Source organism: Physeter macrocephalus, chromosome 8 (assembly GCF_002837175.3).
Source record: "Physeter macrocephalus isolate SW-GA chromosome 8, ASM283717v5, whole genome shotgun sequence".
Classification (NCBI taxonomy): Eukaryota; Metazoa; Chordata; class Mammalia; order Artiodactyla; family Physeteridae; genus Physeter; species Physeter macrocephalus.
Window position 1 is genome coordinate 131,487,508 of NC_041221.1, and position 11,904 is coordinate 131,499,411.

Genomic DNA, 11,904 nt, shown 5'->3' on the forward strand with positions numbered 1-11,904 from the left:
ATATGTGCCACATCTTCTTTATCCATTCATCTGTCAGTGGACATTTATGTTGTTTCCATGTCTTGGCTATTGTAAATAGCACTGCAGTGAACATCGGGGGATGCATGTATCTTTTTGAATTATAGTTTTGTCCTGATATATACTCAGGAGTGGGATTGCTAGATCATATGGCAACTCTATTTTTAGTTTTTTTGAGGAACTTCCAAACTGTTTTCCATAGTGGCTGCACCAATTTACATTCCCACTAACAGTGTAGGAAGATTTCGTTTTCTCCACACCCTCTCCAGCATTTGTTATTTGTAGGCTTTTTCATGGTGGCCATTCTTACTGGTGTGAGGTGGTACCTCATTGTAGTTTTGATTTGCATTTCTCTAATAATTAGTGATGTTGAGCATCTTTTCATGTGGCTGTTGGCCATCTGTATGTCTTCTTTGGAGAAATGTCTATTTAGGTCTTCAGCCCAATTTTTGGATGGGTTGTTTGTTTTTTTTGTTATTGAGTTGTATGAGCTGTTAACAAGGGCTGAACTTTTGCCAGATGAGTGCAGTGGAGGAACAGGGGGCAAGGAAACTAAGGATGTGTGCAAGGGAGGGTCAAAACATTGGACTTTGGAGTCTAAGCTGGTGAGGAGGGAAGTGCAGTTGTTGTGATGTGGGAGATGGAAAGTGAAGAGGTCGGAGTGTCAAATAATATAAACTTTTTGGAGAGCAATTGGGTGATGTCTATCAACTTTTAAAATACCCATTGTCCAACAATACCCATTGTATGAATCTAGAAATTTATCTTCTAGGTACAGTCCCCCGTGTATGCCAGATGGGTATGAGAGGATGTCCACTCTAGCCTGTGGACCTGTAACTTTTTATTGTGAGCAGGCATTTCCACATGCCTGTGTATGCCTTGCTAAGACCATGTCTCCCTCACTGCAGCCCTGCCCTTAGCAGGAGTTAGGGGAGGCCCACTGTGCTGCATGTGACAGCACCTCTCCTGGCCTCAGCTTTACACGCTGGAGGGAGCCGTGGTCAGAGCTGATGACCCCCATCTCCCCTAAGAGACGTCACACTGGGTATTAGCATGTATTTTTTTAGTCTTTGCTGAATATATAGGTAAAAAATGTTCTGTTTTTTTGCTCAGTAGGGTATGAACATTTTACAGTTCTTTACATAGTCTTGTCTTTTTACTTACAATAAATCTTCAGGAGTAAGTTTACACTTGTTGGGTGTTACTTTTTTTTTTTTTTGGCCGTGCCTCTTAGCGTGTGGGATGTTAGTTCCCCGACCAGGGATGGAACCCACGCCCCCTGCAGTGGAAGCACAGAATCTCAACCACTGGACCACCAGGGAAGTCCCGGGTGTTACAGTTTTTAAGTGGTTTGCTTATGTAGCGTGTGTGAAATGGTATTATAAGTTTGCTTTAGAATCCATTTCTTTTATTACTATAGAAATTGAACCATACATTTTAGAAACCTTTTCATTGACCCTGGATGGAAAAGCTACTTCTCAAAGCTTTGGGTTATTCTAGGTTTTACCATAAGAAGTAGCTAGTAAAATATACTTGGACTTTTTTCCTCTTAGAGGTTTTATTCCAAAATATGGTTAGTTCCAAAGAGTCCACATGCATTTGATAGCTCAGATCGACGCAAATACTTAGCTAATATAAATGTGAAAATTCCTGAGGGATCCTAATGGCGTAGGTGGATGAAGTGGCCGTGGGTTTTGGTTGCCGTTAGCCCACTGTCTTTCCTCGGTGGCGTTGCAAAGGTAATGGTGAGACTCCATGGGTATTCCGAGCATGGCAGTGCCAGGGCCGAGGCAGGAAGTTTCGACACTTGGAGTACTTGGACTTAGGGTGGGGTTGGCATTTGTAAAGGAGTTTTGCTTTTTTTCTGTTCATGTAGACATAAGGAGGGAGAGGTCTCTGAGTGACATGTAAACGTATTCTTAGGTGTTTGGCAACTGCAGGGTGATAGTGTTGAAAGAACAAAATGTCAGTTAGAAATGTGGGTGTGAGCCTTCCATAAAGATACATTTTGTTAGGCATTGTCATGTGGGGACAAGTGGGAAGCTTACAAAATCAGAGGAAATGGGTTTCCCTGGTGGCACAGTGGTTAAGAATCCGCCTGCCAATGCAGGGGACACGGGTTCGAGCCCTGGTCCAGGAAGATCCCACATGCTGCAGAGCACCTAAGCCTGTGCGCCACAACTACTGAGCCTGTGCTCTAGAGCCCGCGAGCCACAACTACTGAAGCCCTTGAGCCACAACTATTCAGCCTGTGAGCCACAACTACTGAAGCCCACGCGCCTAGAGCCCGTGCTCTGCAACAAGAGAAGCCACCGCAATGAGAAGCCCGCTCACTGCAACAGAGTAGCCCCCGCTTGCCGCAACTAGAGAAAGCCCTCTCGCAGCAACGAAGACCCAACGCAGCCAAAAATTAAAAAAAAAAAAAAAAATTAAGAGGAAATTTTATGCTTTGGAAGCAGGTTTAGAAGATGAGGCTTTGAACCTAGGCAACAGCTACTGCAGATGCCAGCAGGTGGAGCCCTCCAGGGCAGGAGCCCAGGTGGGCCAGGCGGCATCCCAGCCCCCTGGGAAGGCTGTCCCCAGTCTCTCATTCTTGGATACTGGGCCACCCCTGTTCAGCGCAGAAACAAACTTAGTATCAGGAATAGGTAAGAGTGGGGGTAGGTCAGCTGACCTCGTTAGGTACCTTTTGGGTGAATGAAGAGTTCTGGCTGGAGGAGATAAGGATTTTCCACTTGGTAATGGAGAGCAGGTTTGGTTCATGAGAGAGGGACTGAGCTTTGTGAAAAAGAACTGTAATTCTCTGCATTCCAGGAGGAGCTCCTGTACCTTGTCTGTGCTTTATTAGGTGGGCCTGCCTGCAGGGTATTCGATTTTGTTAGATGGAATCTTATGAACTGGCTGATATTCAGCCAGATTTGACCTACAAAAATGGCTCTTTTACATGGTTCAGTCTAATAGCTTGTCCAAGTTGAGTATCTCTCACAGGGCAGGGTCCAAGCTCTATTTGTGCTATGTCTTGTTCATCACATTTTGGTTAATGTAACTGCTGCTGTTAAAAGATTTCTGGCATTGGAGTAGGGAGGGGGCTTCTGAATGGCCTCTGCGGTGGTGGCGATGGTGGAGGAGCGGGGTTCTGTGTGTCTAGCAGCAGTAACACCCACCATATGTGAGTTTGGGGTTTGTAAAATGGTTTCTATTCCTGTGCCTGGAGCTCCTGCTGTAGAGCAGTTGAAAGTTACTGTTGCTGACTTACTTTGTAAAGATGTTTTATTGAGGAATTTGATAATAGGCTTATGGTTAACATTCTGAAACACTTAGTGAAGTCAAAGGCTTGTTGATACCAGAAGACAGACAACTGTTAATGAAAATCTTAACGATTCTGGCAGGACATGGGTGGAGGTCTCAGGCACTCTCCTTGTGAATGAATTAGTTCAGTTTTTATTGTTCATTAAGTTATGAGTCAGTAATTCAGTAATATAAATGTCACATCTGAGTGCTCTTGAAAGTGGATATTCACTGCCTGGTGAGGGTAAAGAAACACTGTCAGTGAGGATGTTCTTAAGGCTTCAGCATCATATAGGTTAGAAAGTGTCATTTTGCTTTTAAAGTTTAGGCTATTATCTGTGTGTCTGGGAGCCAGGGAAAGTGAAAACTTGTCTGATTATCACACCAGTTGCTTGCTCTTAACATGTGCCCACTGATGGGCTTTTTTAGCCAACTAGAAACCTGAGAAAGTGTTCACAGTTGTCATTGGAGTGGAGAGTAGAGACGCTACCTTTTAGTAAACTTTACCTAAAATTTGGGAAGCTAGTAAGGATATCTGCGTGGTGAATTCATGTTGGTTTTCACTTTGAAGTTATTCCTGGAGTCCCAGGGAGCCCCGGGCAGGACACGCTGATGTTGTCAGGTGGTGGCTGGGACGTTGGTTTGTTATCCACCAGGGTAGGGAAATTAGAGCCTAAAATGTTATCATTTGGAGTCTTGCTTCTGCTGTTTATGTCATAGAAGAGGTTTAGAGCTGATGTGTATTTGTAAAAACACATGTGATAGATAGACGAGGGGAAATGTAAAACAGGTGTAAAAAATGCAAATATGACACCACACTGCAGTGTGAAAATGCTGTGGTCATTACACTGTCCTTTAATAAAAATGGACTTTTAACTGCATCATTTTTTCTTAGTAGTATAGTAAACCTTCTGTTTACACAACTTTGCCTGAGTATTTTGTAAAAGTCAAACAGCCAAGAAATGTAATTTCCTCAAAAGTCTTTGTCTTGCCCTTTTACAGATGGCATAAAATCAGGTGTGTAAAAAATAAAAGGCAGTTTGAGCTGACGTGAAAGGTATTTCAGATTTATGCTTTGCAGATGATATTGGTATGATTAATGCATTCATTACTTTTTTTTATTGCTTTTCACAGATAATGTACATGATGCATGGAAAATGTTGTGGGTTTAAATCTTTGCCAGGTTTAGACTGTGACTATCAACAGATGTTATCATATAAGTACTATAATTATTATAAAATAAAAAATTTGTCATGAAATGCATTGACATAAATTTCATTTATGTAAATTGCTTTCATTAGTATAAAACCTTAGTGTAGCTGTTAGGGTTTGTGAAGCACTTTAGATGAGATTAACTTGGTATAATGTGGTCACAAATGGGCTGCTTTAAATTTAACTGACAAGAAAATAACACTCAAAAGTTAGGAAATTACTGAGGCATTTGTTTTCAGCCTGCGTTGCTGGTACCGCTTAAATAGGCTAAATATGAATTAATAACAATGGACTGCTGGCTCGATAATTACGGAAAATAATTTAAAGGAGACCTTAAGTAATCACTTAAAAGTATTTTGGTCTTGTTTTCTGATCTGTTTCTGTTTTTCTTTGGTATGCCACTCCATTGTTTCAGTACAGCCATTATCAATAATGTTTAGGTTTGCACAGCAAGAGTTTTGTCAATAGAGTTTTGGTGCATTAGGGCCATGACATAGAAACTTGCATTCAGCTGTTTTGAAATACGGACCCTGGGTGCCTGATGAAGAGGCTTTATCAACTCTTTATCAGCTCCTCCGAGCAGCAGCTACAACGCTGCACTCACGTTTCTGTGGCCAGGTAGTGACCAGTGGCTTTCTCACCTCAGGAGGCATGTGGCCTACCAGAGCTCACCCTGGCTCTGAGCTCTCTGTGTGTTGCTCTTTTCTCTACATCCTTTTAAACAAAACAAAGCAATGCATCCTCTTCCCTGTTTTGCAGATAATTTACCATCATATTGCCCTTCTGATCCAGGCTGGAATGGGCCATTCTAACTAATTCACTAAAATTAGTCCTCTGAATTTTACAGAAGGACACTGAACCAGACTGTGATCATGGACTTGCTGTGGTCGCACGGGGTCATGTCACAGTTAGTAGGCGCCAGACTCATCTCTGGTTCCCACAGCAGCATTTTCAGATCCTACTGTGATATAGAAAGGTGTTTTGTGTTTATTTTTTGATTTCTTCTGGGAGATGTCTTGTTTTCCAAGGACTGCTTGTTGGATTACTTTTCTGCCTTAGAGGGGTTTGACAATACTTCCCTGAGAAAGGGGCTCTTCACCAGCTAGGACAAACAAAGCTGTGCTTGTGTGGGAGCAGCCCAGGATCACTGTTGAGCAATCAGACATCATTTAATTGTATCGTTAAAATCAGTCTTATCAAAACAGCAAACGCCACTAATGAATCAGTTTGCTCCTGTGCTCTCAGCCAGTAAGGCAGGATTGTGGCCTTCTACCATATCATTCATCAAACTGACTTCAAATGCCCTGTCCTCGCCACTGCAGCACTGACCATGGACATGCACCAGGTGCCTGGAGCAGACCCAGTCGGGGCTGGGCTGGGCTGGGAGCCACGTGGTGTCCCCACTGAGAGCCAGAGGGCCTTTCTCTGTCAGGATCAGAGAGCGTAGCGAGGTCCTTGAGCCGGCAACCACTGAGGGGCTGGCACTGCTCTGGGACCAAGGCGTGGAAGGAGGAAGATGCAAAAGAAGCAACTGATTCTGTTCCCGCCCAGAAGAATTCCCAGTTTTGTTGGGGAGGTGGAACATCTGCCTTGTATAAGATATTGATAGTTGATTATTTAAAATATTTATTTATTTATTTTGGTTGTGCCGGGTCTCAGTTGCAGCATGCCGGATCTTTACTTGTGGCACATGGACTTCTTAGTTGTGTCATGCATGCGGGATCTAGTTCCCTGACCAGGGATCAAACCCAGGTCCCCTGAATTGGGAGCACAGAGTCTTACCCACTGGACCACCAGGGAAGTCCTGATAGTTGATTTTAAAAATTGTCATGCTAACTGGGCACTAAAATCTGAAATACTAAGAAGCTGAAAGGTGTAATCCAGGAAGTCTGCCTGGAGAGGGGGAGTTTTGATAGGTCTGATAGGTTTTTTTGAAGGAAGGAGCTACAGAGGAGGGGTCAGCAGGTGGCACAGGTCAGGGACAGAGAGAAAGAGGGCACCTCTTACTTGTAATGTGTGGGGGAAGTGAGGGCCCTAAGATCGGTTCAGTGAGCTGGGCTAAAGATTGGCATGGAGGGTCCTTGTGGTGCTCTCTCCCTCATTCAGCGTTGCCTCAGGTTTAAGGTATCTGAAAGCAAATTTTTATTGTCTTTCTGTCTTTCCTACAAGAAAGTTTCCTAAAAGAAACTTGTTTGTTTGTCTCAGCAGGACCACCATTCTCTCAAGCACCCAGACATGACACTGAAGAATTATCTTGGTGATCAGTCACCAGGACCTGGTCAGTGACTGTGCTTGGTCTGGGTGCACCTCTCCTCTCCCTAGCGCTCCGGTAGGAGCTTCCTCATGGCTTTTTACCTCTAGGCCCTCTCTGCCTTCATTGGCCTGCATGCTGTTTTATTGTGACCAAGTTGGTCTCTGCTCAGAAAATCCCAATTCCTTTCTGTTACATCTTACAAGACATCATCTTCGCAGAGGTTTTCAAAGCTGCCCACAGTCTCTAACCTTACCTCTCATTACTTCTCTGTAAGAGGCCTCTTTAGTCTGTTAGAGATTAGAACTGTAAGGTACCTGAGAGGTCACCTAGTCATCCCTGTCACTGAAGAAGTGGGGAAGCCAAGGACGGGGGGCAAAAAACATTAGTGGCCATACTGGAACTGGAGCTAACACTTATAGTATAGTAGAGGAGGGAGAGCATAAACAAAGAAAATAATGCATATATAATTGCCAGTTATGGTAAGTGCCATGAAGAAACATCCTAATAGCTAATGCTTAATGAACACTCCAACTTTGGGCCAGGCACTATGTTGTAAGGACTTTACATGTATTTATTCATTTAATCCTCACAAAACCCTGTCTTCAAGAGAATATTTACCTCATTTTACAGATAAGGGTACCAGAGTTTAGATTAAGTGACTTGCCCAGGACCCCACAGTGGAGTCGGGATTTGACCCAGGCAATCCCTTCCATTTGCCAGTGTGGGTACTGCCTCTCCAGCAGAAGAGACGGTTGAGAGAGAGAAAATGGGAAAACCGAATTCAGTTGGAGGAGAGCTGTCAGGGAAGACCTCTCTAAGGAACTGATAAGCTGATGCATTTTCTTTTTCTTTTATTTCCTTTGTCCATTGAGGCATTTCATTTGCACGTGTGTATTACATCCCTAGGAAAAGAATCCCAGGATTTTCTTTCCTGTGTTTTGTTTTGCTGCTTCTTTGTCCATGATGCCAGCTGAGGTTGTCAGTATAATGAAACCAAATGGGCAATCTGCCATTTTTTTAGATCTTTGAGTTGCACATCAAATCTGGGACTGATCACTACACACTTGTTTAACCTGCCCATGAGGTTCACAACAATTTTCCCAGCTCTGTGGTCATCAGTGATTTCAAATTCGCCAATGTAACCATTCTTCGTTATTACTGTTAGAAACTGGATGATGACTTTGGAGCACAGTCTAGTAAGAACATGGTGTTTGCATCTCTTTGGCATCATTCATGTTCTTGAGAGCATCAGCCAGGACATTCACATGCACCAATATGGCGGCCCAGAAAGGTGACAGGAAGAGGACAGGAGGGGTGAGGACATGGTGTTATGGGAAGTGGGCAGACTGTCTGAGGACTTAGAGGATGAAGTGGAGGCGGGAGGGGGCAAAAAATTACATGAGGAGAATAGTAAGGAGGCTGTTGCATTCATCCAGGTGAGACATCATCACTAGGTGGACACAGCAGGAGATTCTGGACTGGATAGTGACAGAGGGGAAGCAGAGAGGTATAGAGGTTGGAGCTGCTTTTAGTAGTTTACATGAGCAGGAACCAATGATGCCACACATAACACTTACAGGGAATAAAAATATCAAGAGAAAACCTAAGTTTCTCTACAAGGGAGGAGTGGTGATGGGTGGTGAGGAAGAAGAGCAGGGAGTGTTAAGTATGACTTTCAGGTTTAGGACCTGAGGAACTGGGTGGTTGGAAGTGACATTTACTGAGCTGGGGAAGTGTGGGAAGGGAACAGGATTGGTGTCCAAGGATCAAGGTTTCTGGTATGGATATTATTAAGTGTGCGTTGCTATGAGACATCCCAGTGTCAACCCTAAGAAGGTAGTTTTGTGTCTGGGTTGTAGATAATTGGGGAGACATAGATGTGTATGGAACCAAGCCAATGTAATAGATGAAGTTACCCAGGCAGAAATTATAGTGTGAGAAGAGAAGAGGGCTCAGAACTCAGTCCATTTAGGGGTTGGATAGAAGAGGAGGTGTTGGCAGAAGACTGAGAAAGACTTTATAGTGAAATAGGAAGAAAAGCAGGCCAGTTTGTACACAGAATCCAGAAGAAGATGATGTTTTAAAAGGGAGAGAGGGGGCTTTCCTTGTGGCACAGTGGTTAAGAATCCGCCTACCAATGCAGGGGACATGGGTTCGAGCCTTGGTCCGGGAAGATCCCACATGTCGTGGAGCAACTAAGCCCATGTGCCACAACTACTTAGCCTGTGCTCTAGAGCCCATGAGCCACAACTACTGAGCGCATGAGCCACAACTACTGAGCCCACGTGCCACAACTACTGAAGCCTGTGAGCCTAGAGCCCGTGCTCTGCAGCAAGGGATGCCACTGCCATGAGAAGCCCGCACACTGCAACGAAAGGGTAGCCCCTGCTCGCTGCAACTAGAGAAAGCCTGTGTGCAGCAACGAAAATCCAATGCAGCCAAAAATAAATAAATTAAATAAATAAAATTTTTTTAAAAAGGGAGAGAGGAATCAGTTCTGCTGACACTCCAAGTAACATGAGTACCTAAAGATGATCACGCATTAAGCAACATGGAGGTCATCAGTGGCCGTAGGAAGGATGGTTTGTGTGGGATGGGGGTGCAGGGCAGACTGGAGAGGAAGTGGAGCTCATGTGCCTTACATAGATCTTTGTAGCCACAGACATTAGCCTCTTGTCTGTTCTTTCTGTTTGTAATTCAGCCCTTGCATTATCCTATTTGTTAGTGGTTTTCTTTCAGCCTTGTTTTGATATTAAACCTGTGAACGTTAGTGCTAGGACGGATGAGGCTATTGAGGCCCAGTGGTGAAGTTGACAGTGAACCAGTGGTGGAATTAGGATGTGAGTAAGTGCAGCTTAAATCATGCAACAGAGGAATGTGACCCCTTACTTTTGTCTCTCTGCATCTAAGATATAAGTACCTTGAGGGTGAAGACTTGGGTTGTGCTTGTGTACCTCTCCCACAGTGCCCTCCCAGTGTTACCTAGGTATTTTGAATACACGAAGCCCCTTGATTGGGCTCACATAGGTGATCCTGGTCAGCGCCCTTAGCCCCAGGGGAACATAGTGCTTTTGTCTCCTACAGGTTACTACCTAAAACCCTTTCTCACCAGGGACTTCTCCTTTCTCTCATTTCCTTGCTCCTAAACACAGATGTTTCCTAACAGTGACCAACTTACTTGGCTGCTAAGTTATTATGTATGATGGGATGGTCTTTAGGGCCGTGGCACCCTTCCCAGAAGAACAGCATTGATCGTGCCTCTGTTCTGCAGGCAGTTTTGGAGTGTCGGAGAAAGAAATGGGCCACTTGTGGCATCTCTAGTAAATCACCTCCAACAAGGAGAGGCTGAGGTTGGCACTTACTCGATATTGTGGCTCCACGGCTTCAGCCACCCACACCCAGTCTTTCGTAAATCTTGGTGTCCTGAGGGACCACGGCAGGTTCTGCCAGGACTTCACAGAGCATCACACTGCTGCAGCCCTTCTACCTGTTATCTATTAGGCACTCATTTTCGTTTCAGGACAGTTCTTTTAATGTCAGATTCCTTTCCTTATCTGTGACCACTGGTCCAGCCTTCTTGGCTGATTTTCTTTTCTTTCTTTTTTTAAAAATCATAACTTGGTGGCATTCCAGATAGAAAAGTTTTAAAAGTTTATTTGATACATTTTTTTAGGAATTATTTAAAAAGTTTTTGATGTAAAAATGTTGCCTTAAGGTCACTCTGTAATACAGGCTTTTAGGGTCATACCTGTAATACAGGTAACTCTTTAATGTTGCACTATTTACCAGAAATGCAGCCAAGTCAGTTTTCTTTCTGACAGTTTGGAGAGTCACAAAGTATTTTATGAACTATTGAGTGTTTTCCAGGCGTTAGTAGCTCATTGTTGGGTGACCTGGGAAATAATGTAGGTGGTTTCATTGAAGCTTTCCAGCAGCCTTGCAGGGTTGGGTATTAGGAAGCCCAGGTTACTAATGGTAAGAAGGAACCTGCTCAAACGTACAGATGAAGCAGTGAGGCGCTGTCCTTTCAAGGCCAGGCTTCCCACTTATTCTAAGGCCACAGCTCTTCTCTAACCCAAGTCTATATTTTGAAGGGTTGTGGGGTAATTCAGGATATGGATTGCTGTTCTATTTAGGAATGTCCTAGACCTTTGAATGAACAACTCTGCTGTTCAAAATTGAGTCTGTTTCTTTGTTTTATTTAGGAAACTGTTTATTTTGGAGGGCTTAAAAGAGGCAATGTGTTCTTTGCATATTTTGAAGAAAAGGATAGCCAGCTACTGATAGGAATTTGACCTGTAAATTGCTACATGTTTCCCATGCCCTGCCCTGAAAGCATTAGTTTATAATACTTGATTGATCAGTTATTTGTCCTAAGTCAGTTACAGATTGGAGGTCAACTTCTACCTGGAAGGGGAAGTCTCTTCCAGATGAAGGTCTGCAAAGAGCAGCTAAAAACTTAACTTGGCAAATTAGAACTTGGTGTAGAGAAGATAAACTTCTGCACTGAGAGACCCCAGCTTTCTGAGCCACTGATCATACAGTTGCGGATACAGGTGTGTAGAAGAGAGGGCCATTGTAATTCTAAATGTCTTAAACTGTGATTCTGTTATGTAAGCTTGAGAATGAGTCTCTTCCATCTTCCTATTTGTTTAAAACTTCAAGCTTTAAATAGAAGGGTTTAACGTTCATGGATTACTCATACCCCACAGAGATCAGCCTGGCCTCTCTCTCTTACAGGAATGATAGCACCCTGTTTCGTTTGTGTGGTCTGTTTAGCTTGTTAATAAATACATTTTTTTTCCTGACTGTATAGTATGTTTTATAATTAGGAAGACACAGAAAAGTACAAAGAAGAAAAATATACCTTCTGCCCACTTAAAAAGCAGTATGTGTGAATGTGTATTTTGTGAGTATGTATGTATGTACATATGTTTGTATATATATTTGGAGTCATAGTGAAGATGCTTTTTAGCTCAGTTGCTTTTTCTCACTTTATATATGGTGACCATTTTTCCCTGTCAGTAAAGTATTTTACTTCATGATTTTTTTTTTTTTTTTTTTTGCGGCATGCGGGCCTCTCACTGTTGTGGCCTCTCCCGTTGTGGAGCACAGGCTCCGGACGCGCAGGC

The 11,904-nt window shown here is 43.5% G+C and overlaps 1 protein-coding gene and 1 pseudogene across 1 annotated transcript in view; one reads left to right on the forward strand and one right to left on the reverse strand.

Moving 5' to 3' along the window:
* PCBD2 (pterin-4 alpha-carbinolamine dehydratase 2) overlaps nucleotides 1-11,904 on the forward strand; it is a 54,259-nt gene that overhangs the window by 13,933 nt on the left and 28,422 nt on the right. The gene's annotated exons all lie outside the window — the stretch shown is intronic.
* LOC129392303 (40S ribosomal protein S15a-like) lies at nucleotides 7,675-8,097 on the reverse strand (annotated as a pseudogene).